This window comes from Mchenga conophoros, linkage group LG20, assembly GCF_057382185.1.
Source record: "Mchenga conophoros isolate Kocher_MC1m ecotype Shallow Benthic linkage group LG20, M_conophoros_male_GT1.1, whole genome shotgun sequence".
Classification (NCBI taxonomy): Eukaryota; Metazoa; Chordata; class Actinopteri; order Cichliformes; family Cichlidae; genus Mchenga; species Mchenga conophoros.
In genome coordinates this window covers 30,454,732-30,467,015 of record NC_140545.1, presented here as the reverse complement: position 1 = coordinate 30,467,015, position 12,284 = coordinate 30,454,732, and the positions used below count along the sequence as shown (strand labels likewise).

Here is a 12,284-nt window from a genome sequence, read left to right as displayed (position 1 = left end):
CTCCTGAAACCAAACTGGAAGCTGGTTCCACAGAAGAGGGGCCTGAAAACGGAAGGCTCTCCCTCCCATTCTACTTTTAAATACTCTTGGAACAAGTCTGCCATGTCAGAGCGAAATGCTCTAATGGGGGTACTGACATAAATGCAGTGATGAAACGCCAAGAGGTACAAGGCAGTGATGGACTGTCTGAAGTATTCTAATTAAGTATTTGTCTGTTATATTTATGCGCTTCCTTTTCACCTAATTAATACAGTAATACCTGTCTCTGCAAATTATACTTCTTGCTACATTATAGCCGTCTTACAGCTAGATACATTCTTTATTAATATTTTTCATACAAAATCTACAGATTACAAAATAGAAGAGAAAAAAGGCAGGGCAGTAGCTGCACACTAACCAAGGGCTGTATTTGGAACACCTATACATCTGGTGCAGTTCGACAACAGTTTGGTTGGTTGCATTCAATGCACTCGATCGCTAAAGTGGTTCTAATAAGGTGTTTAGTACGTGCATAACATAGGTTTAAGTAAATTTACCTCGACATCACTCATCTAAAATGCTGGCAAAAAGCCATACATGTCATGCATGCAAGTTTTTAAATTGCCAACTCGCTACATGTGCAGGAAAGGAGGAAAATCATAAACGGTTTCCTTCCCTCTCCGTATAAGAAGAAAGATTACAGGATACTTCTGGGACAAGCCAGCATGTTTGCTTGTATGCGTTTTATTTTTTTAATCGTAGGGGCATTGTTAGTACTTGTAGGTAAACTGAAGTACTTCTTTCCTCAGAGTTTAATGTGTAAAGTTGACAGAAGCCTCCAATTCTGCAGCAGCTGCTTCGATTTAGAAATGCTGCTTCATGGCCAGCAGGTGGCAGCATTGTGTCATCAAATAGAAACATCACAAGCAAGCCTGATCTTTGATTTTCACGCTAACAAAGAGAATAATCAAAATCGAAAATTAGACTACCTCGCATTCTAGTTCAGTGATATTAGGGATTATTTCATGATGTCAGATTAAAAAAAAATTCAAACAATTTTTAAGGATCTAAATTTATATTATAGTTAAAATATCTCCATGTTTTTAGGCCAGCCTTTGAAACTTTACATGGAAAATTCAGCAGTATTTGTGTGCAGGGTATGATTTAATGGTGTGAAGTTGGCTCACATCACAAAACGTAACATGTGTCATAGACTAAACTAAACAGTCTCAACCGCCAAGAGCAGGACGAGTAATTGTACAACGAACCGCGTTTGAACCTGCACTACTCAGGTGAGGTGGGGCTTCTATGACATGCCATTCACGCCAATCGGGCAAATCCACAGTGCAAAAACCCTCCCACCAATCAGAGCTTTCACGATGCGGTGAAGTCTCCTCCCTTTCTTGCCTCAAGCACATCCCAGTGTTTTGGTCATGATTTGGTGTTTTTGCTCAGCCTTGTCGCAAACCGGGGGTTTCTGTTACGCGCAAAGCTCGGAGTTTTTAATCAGGGACGTTCCGGTGCTTTTCTTCATTTAGACCGTGTCAGTGAAAAATGTTTCCACAGCTTCAAAGGCTTTCCCCGTCATGACTTCACCGGGCGCTCCCTCCAGTTGAATGGGATCCCTCCTCATCGCCTCTGTGTCACTCGCTTTGGCACCGACTCTCTCTTCAGCTGCCCGTCTTCTCCAAAGCCCCAGTTTTAGGAATCAGTGAAGCTTTTTAGTGTATATCATCAGTTCATTAATGCTTTGATGCCAAATCCTCCGGTCTGATCGACAGAAGAGCGACGCCGTTAAATCTCCGGTAGCCTGCGCTTCACGGTGAGTAAAGCCAACTTGTTGTTTTAGTCGCTTGACAGGCGGACAGACAGGGATTAATAAAAAATGAATGAGCAGTTGGAGCTCAGCCGTGCATCAAATAAGTACAGACAAAGCTTCACTCTTTGGGGCATTAAAACAAACAAACATCTCTAATCTAAATTTACACTCAGCATCTTATTCAGCGTATATTTTTGTAAACAAGTGCTCCTGTTAATGGTGACCAGCAGCTGGTAGTTTTCGCACCTTGTAATAAATTAAACCACGTTGCATCCACACCAGTCTGAAAGTTTATCATCACAGTTTTTCTTGAATAACTAAACTACACGGGGTGTGAGGAGTCTCTCCTCTGCTGTACGTGGCTTCAGGAAATAATCACACCACACCTTTTAGTTGCACATCCTTGATTTTAGGGCCATGGGAGTTTACACAAGTGAAACTTACTGTCTTTTGCTCCAGTTGATTTATTTATATGAAAGCTGAAATGAGTTTAGATTCATTACATATATGTGTGTATGTATGTATAGTAGGATTTTGCTTGTTCACTCGTCATGACACATATTTTCCCTCTCAAATTCCCCCACACAGTTTAAAGACATGACTGTCATATGCTTAGGATTAGTCTCTCCCACTCAACATGACTCAAAAGGTCTAAATATTGACTCTGTTGTGGTGTAGTAGCTAATAACTGAAAAACTAGGTGTGCATATTTCAAAGTTATTGTACAATCTGTAACATAACGTTGAAAGCCATGCCCCTGAGAAGTTGTAGTTTCAGTCCATAATGTTTAACATTGTGATTAGTCATTGGCTTGCATTTAGTGTACACATCAGTCCCGACTCTCGGCCAATGGCTAGGATCTGCTAACCTAGCCTTTGTGTCAAAAATTAAAACCGATTTAGTGTCTAGACGAGATTTTCTTGCAGACACTTAAATATTGGTCTCTCAGTTCCTGCAAGACGTCACCGTGCGGCATATGTGTTATCATGGCTGTTGAGATATGACAGCTGGCACAGCCCTTGTGCTCTCCACACACACACAGTTAAACCTGCTGTACCACTATTGCAGTGTGTTGTCGCAGCTTTTTGGTCTGCCTAAGATCGCAATATTGTATATAAACATTCAGCTTATTTTCTTTCTCTCACTCTAATCCTTTCTGAAACCTCAAACATTTCTCGGGAGACATATTTCAGTGACATGCGTGGAGGTTTAATGATAATAAAATTGCTGTTACATTTGATTATCAGTAGTGCATTAGACTAATCCTCTACAGATTTTCTAGTGTTTTTTTCCCTCCCATGTCTGTGTGTGTGTGTGTCTATGTGCGTGAATGTTTAGTCTTTTCCTGAAAGCATTAAAATGCTTGGCAGCAGGCAGAAAGAACATATTATTTCCCATGTGTTCAATATAAGTTGATCCAGCAACACGCAAGCTGATGCTCGAGATGAAGCAGGGCATGCTTGATCATTTCTGTTAACCACTATCTTCTCTCCTCATAAGTGTTTTCAGCTAATGTAAATACGGGTCAGATGTTGCCATTTTCACTATTATTAGCATGCTTCCTGCAACCAGTGAGTGAGAAGTGTTTCTCAAAGTGGTACGAGATGGTCCATTGTGATTTCTAACTGCCAGATTTCAGGCTCTGCAGAGGGGACCTAATGCTCCTTGGAATCCCATGAATGTCTTCAGTGAAAGCCATAGATGTTTATGTCAACTCCAATGAGACTAGTGGAAACTGGCTCTTGAGGCTGAAATTCCTGCTAATTGGCAACGTGGATGTGGACTGGCCGCTTTGTTCCCTCTTATACTGGAGTGGTTTGTCTGTCAGGGTGATGCACTGCGCCTGGCATCAATGAACTGCTTGTTTCTGCAGCTATCCAGACTGGGAGAATCAGTGTCTTTAAGACAAGTTGCTTCCACTTTCAAAAATGCCTTTGTGCACCTATTCATAGAGAAGGAAGGAAAGCGATTTGGGGTGGTCTGCAGAGAGAAACTGTTTCTCAGGAGTTTCAGCTAAGCGTTTTGTTAGTGATGTGTGTATTTGTCTCTGCCTTTAACTGCACTGAAGCAAAGTGAGCAGTGGCAGTAAACAGCTTTCACTCTAGCTGGCAGTTTGCTGAGTTCATCATTTGATCTAGCTCATGTCCCACTTTCCTTTAGGTCAGATGAGGATTAATTGGCAGTGAGCTCTGAGGACATATTGTAATTCGATTTTTTAAAGGATTTGCCTTTTGTGTATATTTATTGGTGTAGCTACATTAAAGCCATATAATTCTAATGTTAAATATCAAAACATAATTGCACACACAGAGCTTAAGCACAAAGTTGTTATATATTATAAATAAACTGATGTCAGTATTGGCATTTATATCAGTTCTTCCCACACATCGGCTTATTCATTAGGCGGGTCGCCAGAGAATATTTTAGTGCTGATTTTTAAATTTTTGTTTACTGTTTTGATCTATCTAACAGAATTGGACCAACCAAACTCATTTTACCAGTGGACAATCTTGATTTTTATTTCTAAAGCGCAGTCATCGCAAACCAATCGAGAGTTATTAGCAGTAATAATAATAATAATAATAATATGAATTGTGTAAATCTTTATGTTGTGCAATTTTTGAAGCCTTAAAAGAAAGCGAATTATCAAGAAACATAATAAATAATTAATAAATGAATAATTTACCCTTTCCAATAAGACTATAAATTACATACAGTGCTTAATAAATTTATTAGTCCAAGGGAAAGCGTTTTAATCTAAATGATATTTTGTAATACTAAAATATAATATAGTTATTGTTGTATGAAATAAATTTTCAATTTTAAGGTTTTACCAAAAAACAAACAAACAGTAAAGCACCTCTTTTATATTAAGATACCAAACTGTATTTTAATTTTCTTTGTTACTATATATTTTTTCTTCTTTCTTTCCAATTACAAGTTTCAAAATGTGAAAGCAAAAGTACCATAGAAAGCCATATTACTGTTATGTTCAACTGCTTTCTCAATTAAAGAAAAAAAAATACCATATTGCAGTTGTTTACTTGCATTCCTGAACAGGAAAATGTGTTATAGTGGTTGAGCGATTGATTAATTTCAGCCGGCTCAAAATGGTTATAAAGCATGAATTCAGTTGGTGACTTGCCTAATAAATAACCAATTTTTAGCTTTAAACAAGTTTTTGATAGTTTGCTTGTTTTTAATGAAAAGTGGTTTCATAAATCCGTTAACCACTGTAGTTTTAACTAAAGAATGAATGAATGAAAGCCGGAATCTCTTGAAATCCAGATTTTTTACCCTCTAAACATTTTTGTGGGCATAGGCCTAAAAAGTGTATAATCAGTGAGGCACTAATTAAAAAGAAGAAGCATAACTGTCCAGAGAACCAGAGATGAAAAAAGAATCTAAATGATCTGGGGCTTCAGTAGTAATAGGAGTAGTAGTGTGGCTGCGCTTTGCTAAAACAACATACTATTCCCCTTTGGCTTTTGAGTACTTAACAAACAAAACACTTGTCTGATGCCAGTGTCAACCCCTCTTCGGTTTGCCAACGAGATACGCGAAGCACTCCAAAAAGAGAGAAAGCGGGAAAGACTGTATCTGTGAAAAGGGGGCATGAAATTTGTGATGGCTTCCTGCTGACAAAAGCCTTTGAATTTTTCATGTTGCAGATACTAAACTTCTGTTGCTCTAGCCCAGATTTGTTGCTAATTAGTGCCCAGCCACATTCAAGGGCATACGGTTGAGCATGGGAATGCCAGTGCCACCTGTTCTCTCGTTCTCCCTGTCTTACATCACTCCCACCCTGTCACATGCTGTCTGTCTCTCTCTGTTTGGGCTTTGTGTACCATTGGCATAGTTTTGAATCCTTAACTGTAAGTCTACTTTTCATCTACTCCGTACGGTGTCACTGCTTGAATTAGTGTCTGCAGAGGAAATGCGGGTCACCGTGTATACACCAATAAAACATGAAGTTACAAAGCTGTCCAGTTCACCCAGTAAAAGCACTTGAATAATAAAGATGAAGAACTGAAGTGCTCTGACATATCCCTTCAAGGCTTCACTCAGAGGGGTCTGTGCTTGCTGGCCGTCTGAATGAAGTATCTGATAGTGGTTTGATACAGACAAACAGAGGAGGGTTTGTATCCTCCCAGGATCGTTGGCCACTTCCTGCCCCTGTGCTCTGGGAATTAGCCAGGGTGACACAGGCCACGCATCTTCTCTCAATCCACCCACTGTTGCCTCTGTGGAAAAGCGATCACTCTCACACCCTCATTCCCATCGCTCCGTTCGCATTTCTTGTGACAGGAAAAGCGTCTTTGGCATTTAAAAAGATGCCTCTCTGTGTAGCTTTGTGTAGGCGCAGCTGTGCGAGCCCGGTCAGGCTGATGAGATGCTGGGAAGAGCGCACGCTGCTCTCCCCTCCCTCAAAACGTGAGGCTGTCCATCCTCTGAGAATCACCGCCACATATGTCGACATGGGAGTTTTTACACAGATCGTGTTCCGGCAGGGAGCACAGACCATGTCAGAATCAACCTCTGGACCAGGCAAATCTTATAATCTCACCAAAACCAGATAACAGGAGCATGCGTGGAATTTGTGGAGCAAAGCTGCACTAAGGGAAGAGGGTACTCAATATGATTTGTGATCCTTTCAGTGAGTCGTGTCAGGCAATGAAAAGCAAAATCCGGATGAAGAGAAATTTGCTTGAATGAAGTGTTACTGTGTTCACGACAGCTGTGTCACTACTCAAATGACTCAGTTGCGACAGAAACGACCGGGCCATGCCGGGTCATATCCTGGGGTCTTGGTTTGACTAAATCTGTTTTTTATGTTTTACAGAACCAGCTGATATAATTGGTAAATCATTTCACCATATAATTACTGGTTGCAGTTTAGATGTTGTTTCTTTGTTGCAAGTAAAAACAGGTAACGAAACTGAAATATATCAGTGTGTGGTTGCTAAACAATACTGATGACTCAGGGATTATTTTCCCAAATGATGTGATTTCTCAGTTTTAAATTTGGCTTTTTGGCTCATCGCCTGCTTTGGACTAAAATCTCTGCATCCACTGACATTTCAGAATATGTTCACAATCCACTGTGTTTATGGCAGTTTTGGATCATGAAACATGACTTCATCATCATTTTTTTTCCTTTTTACTCATCTCTAATGTAAAATATGACTCCAGTCATAGTCACAGAGATAGCAGGAATTGCTGCACCTCGTCTTTCCTGCCTCTTTCCTCTGGTTTCACTCCTGTCTGTTGTTAGGTGAGTCAGACATCTTCCTCTTCCTCAGCAGAGGCAGCTTAGTGGCCCAACCCATCTGTAGCTTATGAAACCTCCAACTGCACCATCAACTCAGTGCTCTTTACTGATTGCCTCGCAAACTGTGTCTCAGTCTCTGCTTCACCACCCCACAGAGTAACATTTGAATATTGAAATCAGGGCCTACTGAACAAAGGCTGGTTTAAAAGAGTTGGAGGAAATCACTTCAGTGTTGGGGGCCTCGTCCTCCAATCTGTTATGGAAATGTCATGGCAGGGAGCAGTTATGTTTTGATGATGAAATGTGACATGGGTACATTTGAATATTTTAATGCTTCTGCATCTCTGATGCTTTTATTTGTCTATCTCCAAGGAAGCAGTGCTCAACACTGGGCTCTTTGTGTCTTGGTTTCAGTTTGAATTCAAAGCCAAAGCAGCTATAGAAATGTAGACTGAGCATGCTTTAGTTATGCTGGGTGTGCACAGAAGTGCATAACTTTAGCTATAGCCCTATCTATTTGAAATATTCAGCTTTATCACTGAAGACAACCTAATAATGGAGGCGTATCAGCTGATTATCAGCTACAGCGTGGCATTCTTAGCATACATTTATTTCTGTTGACACAATAAGAAGTCTGGGGGTGTTTTTCGTGTGTGTGTTGCGACCTTGAATTGCATTCCTGTTCTTTAATTGTGTGAAAAATTCCTGCGTGAAGCTGCCGTTTCTTACCCCGAGAGGCAGTGGAGGGAAACTTTTGGAGTGGATGTTATGCGTGGCTGAGGGAAACTTGTGCTTTTGAACATCTAGGAAGAGACAGTGTCTCTACCTGCTCCCAATAAATTCCTGATTTGGGTTGTGTGAGCAGGAGAGCAGTTCAAACTCGTCTTGTCCTCCTCTCTGCATTCCTTAGCCATGACTGAACTCAGTCACTCTGCTGCAACAAACCTCAGATGGTAAAATGCACATCTAGCGCACTTCTTCCTGCATTAAACAGTGTAAAACAGTACATATATACGGTGCATGTTCCCTCCTGGTGAATCAGGAGCTGCAGGGATTTCTTAGTGCCTGGCTGTGCAGATGAGAAGTTAAACGGTAGAAGCCCTCGAAAAGCCTTAGCTTACTGAAGCGTGAGGCACATGGGAGTTTCTGTGGAAACTGAGAAGATCAAATACCTCCTCTTTGAAATGTGATGAGATGAGGTGAATTTAAGGTTTGCTATCACAGCAGTGGAGTCAACTGTAGGCGACATATTCTGAAGCAGTAAAACACATCCTATGTGATACTGCAGAAGGCTTTCTGATCCTGTATCTGTAGTGTCTTTGTTGTCTTTGGACCCCTCCGTTTTCTCATGTCAAATATGTTCCTCAACCGCTTTGAGCTCACTACCAGTTCAGCAGTGTTTTAGAAAAACATTGTTTTTTCCACCTCACGTGACATGTGCCTGACACATCAGTGGAAATGAAATCCTTTATTTCCACCATTTCTTGAGGGATTGGAGAAAGAATAGAGGATAGAGTGGGAGAAGGGAGATAGACCAAGTGTAAGGGAGTAAGATGGGGATGGGAAGTGGGGGTGGGGGGTTCAATGCCCTTGAGGATTATCTTTCTCTTCTCCTCCCTTCCTCTTTCTCCTCCATTTCTTGTTTGAACACATGACCGCAGCTCATCAATCTCAGTTCGCATAATGACCATATTTAGATGAGAGCTGCACGATATGAAGCTGATGTTGGAGTAAGTCCCAGAAGCCACGCAACCTGGACGTTTGTCAGCGGAGGTACCTCATATTGCAACAATACAGTAGTAAACCAGTCTATTCTTGGCATTTAATATGCCACAGTGGAACAGCGCTCTGCCTCTCACACCGTCAACACAAGTGAACACCCTCAGGGGTCTTAAATGCAGTCGCAGTACTGTGCATGCCACAAATGCCTCAGATCTCATAGTTGTTCAGGAGCCGCCGCTGTTTCGTTTTGATCCTCGTCTGTATTCATCACCGGTGACACAGAACGGCCAAAAACAGTCTTTGAGGTTCAGCTGCTTGCGATGTTCCACTTAAAATCTCCTCCTCATAAACATAAACCTGCAAATGTTGAAACTGTGAAATGCTAACTATGGGTTAATGTGCTGGAATATATTTGCTGTTTTGCAACAAACATGATGAGCTAAGCAGAGGGAATTGCAGTAATGTCATCGCTCTGTCTCGATTCAGCTGGGCCCCCGTCACACCCAGACTGGGGAGGTTAGTCACAGGTCTCAGGCAAATCAGGTGCAAGAAAGGTGATACTTCTTTTTACTAGTTCTGCACTAGGAAGGCTACATTCAAGTTACTCTGTTGAGAGAGATATTTAAGAAACTTGGAGTAGAAAGAGGGCATGATTTACTGAATAATTATTGAAATACATAGACTTCCACAGATTTGGTACAGGTAAGCTCTTACCTGATGGAGTTATACTGTAAGTAAGAACACAAATGTCAGATACAGCTTGATTTGACTTCTACATACTACATGTAGGTCCCTAACTGTGTGGTGCGCTAGTGAGAAGATGCACTGATAATTTATAGCTAGTCATGTGTTTTCATGTGTTTTCATGTCTCTTCCTGCGCGCTCTGCCTTAGCCTAAACCAGTAGTTAGAACATATCCAAAGCAGACCAAATCCTGCAGGGTAGGAAATTACTCTGGGTTTATGTGCTAAAATGGTTATAATGTGAACACATAATGGTTTGAAGTTTAGCGTCGATATGAAATATGTCCAAGAGCGACGTGGCTACGTCTCTGATTTTAATGACAGTGCTAGCTGTGGAAGTAGGAAGTGTTGGGCTCAAGACATAATGTAGGGAATGAATGGTGGAGCTGGTTTTTCATGAGTGAACAGAAGGATGGAAAGAAGGAACTGGAAACAAGTGAAAAAAAGTCTCCTTAGAGTTTACTTATCTTACTGGTTCTATTGGAGGAATAGTTCAGTATAATTGAAGAGACTTACCTTCTTCACTGGGTCGATCCTACTGCCCTATTTACTCCTGCCAGGTCCTCTACAGTAATGTCTTCTAAATAGTTTTTCAAGAAAAGTACTTTACAACTTGAATTTGTCAAAGTCACAGTTAAGCCATGAAATACTGCTGCATGTAATCTACCTAGAAAACAGGTTGTTGCTTTTACATTTAAGTTTGTATGCATATGAAACATTTAATATATTTCTACATCCTTAGTAAGTAGCTCTCCCTCTTTGTTACTTTGCAACCTTTGCAAAAGGCAACAGATCGCTCATGTAAAATGGCCCAGATATTTTCTTTTTGAGTTTCAATCCCAAAATAATTTGATATATGTCATACTCAGATTAGGAGCAGGGGATAAACAAAAATCCTTGAACCTGCAGTTGCTGCCAGCAGTGTTTGTTGTTTGGAAGTGGACAAAAATTCCTCTGTAAGCACGGGGTTTAAGACAGAGTGGCCAGCTGCTCGACTCCATGAGCCCAGAGATGTCAAGGCCAGGTTGGCTGTGGTGTTTGGCAGCAAAAGGTGATCTGCAGGTTGCTTTGATAACAAAGAAAAAAGCAACAACAACAAATAAAAACCCACTGCAGAGAAATACACACACACACATACACATACATTTTCACACAGTGAAAGGGATAAGAGCTCACAGCCTCTGATCCTATTATAGAAGCCAGAGCACTGCATGCTCCTAAGAGGCAGGGAATATGGGTAAACAGGGTGTTTTTCTGTTTTTTTCTTGTGGGAATCGCCCTGTGCTATAACTGAAAACACGACAATGGGAATAATTTCTCCAGGTGATCTCACCATCTTTCTCTGAGCCACTTTTTCTTTCACACTCATCTCTCTCTTTCTCCTTTTATAATGCTTTCAGGAAGTGACACATCCCACGTAATTTGGCGAGATGGAGCCTCTGCTAATCTTACCTTTCTCTCTGTCAGATAGGCACGCTGCGCTCTCTGAGTGTTTTGGCCTAGAAAGTGCCTGCGCGTAGCTATCCTACATCTGTGCAGTTTGTTGGTTTGAGGAATGCTTGGAATTGCCTCCATGGCAACGTTTGTGTGTGTATGTGGAGCAGTAAATATTGACTTCATCACCTCCCCATCCTTGTGTCTGTCCGTGGCAGGAGCACAGCGTGGGTGGGTGGGTTGGGGGGGGTTTGGTACACACTTTATCCAGGACTCAGCAAAGTCCTGATATGGGGAGGGTGGTGTTTACCTTCAGATATCCAAACATGGTGAAGCTTTCTGGCTTTGAGTGGTTCACAGTTTGATAAAGGACGTATTCTTTGCTATGTCACTCTATTTTAGCTCAGTAATAATCAGCCTAATGAATAACGAAATGTGAAGCCTGGGCAAACGCAGATACAAACCTGTGCAGGGGTAGTACTGCTGTGCAAACATGTCCAATATGCCATTTCCTCTATTCGTGTTTGTTTAAAGAGAGGGGAAACAAGGTGACATGAAGCTACACCCAGTGTTTGTTCAGCACCAGGAAGCAGCTCACCTGTATATGATGAGTGTAAACTGTTCTCTCTGCTCTGAGTTCAGGTTTTTAGTATTTTTCCCACAGCAGATGGATTTGTTGGGACAGGATACGAGAGCTTGGAGGAATAGCGGCAGCCGCAGCCGAAGTAGTGGTTTGACCGGTTTATCCTGTCTTGTCATTGCAGCACTCGTGCTGTTTGTAGGCCCCAGATGGAATGTCCTCACTGCATTTGATGAATACGATTAGGGAATAGATGTTGATAATCTGGAGAGAACAAGCAGGCTTGGATTATGCTAGAGTTGGCGACTGGTGACGCAGAAGCCAAAGCCTCCCTACTTTTCCCTCCATAGTAATTACATAGAGAGCATTAAGATGAAGGAATACACCAGGCAGGCTGACATTAGGATCACATGCTTTCGCTCACACAGGCATATTCTCTTTGCGTGCACACATGCTTCCTAACCCCTGTACTTCTGTTCACTCTCCATTCAAATGAGCCATATTCTTTAAAAGCAAGAAACCTTGACTTTATCAGCAGCCTCTTCAGCGTGCAGGGATGTTTTTCCACTGTAGCGCGATCAAATAGAAAACCCCTTTGGAACGATGTTGCAGCTGGTCAAGTGTGAGCTTGTTAGCACAGTTCTGATTTTAACTGAGTACAGCCTGGTCACACATCCACTTCAATTCATGTGATCAGACCACTCACGCACAAAACCCCACTTTAACGGGTGGTGT

General features: G+C 41.5%; 1 protein-coding gene across 5 annotated transcripts in view; it reads left to right on the top strand.

Annotated features, from left to right (window-relative positions):
* The first annotated feature begins 1,388 nt into the window (after positions 1 to 1,388).
* The window catches only part of src (SRC proto-oncogene, non-receptor tyrosine kinase), a 30,635-nt gene continuing 19,739 nt past the window's right edge, over positions 1,389 to 12,284 (top strand). For 3 of the 5 annotated variants that reach the window (XM_085258729.1, XM_085258732.1, XM_085258730.1), the window contains exon 1: positions 1,390 to 1,801. The gene's annotated coding sequence lies outside the window, so the exon portion shown is untranslated. Of the gene's footprint in view, positions 1,802 to 12,284 lie in introns of all 5 variants that reach the window. The other 2 variants (XM_085258728.1, XM_085258731.1) reach the window with 2 other exon arrangements.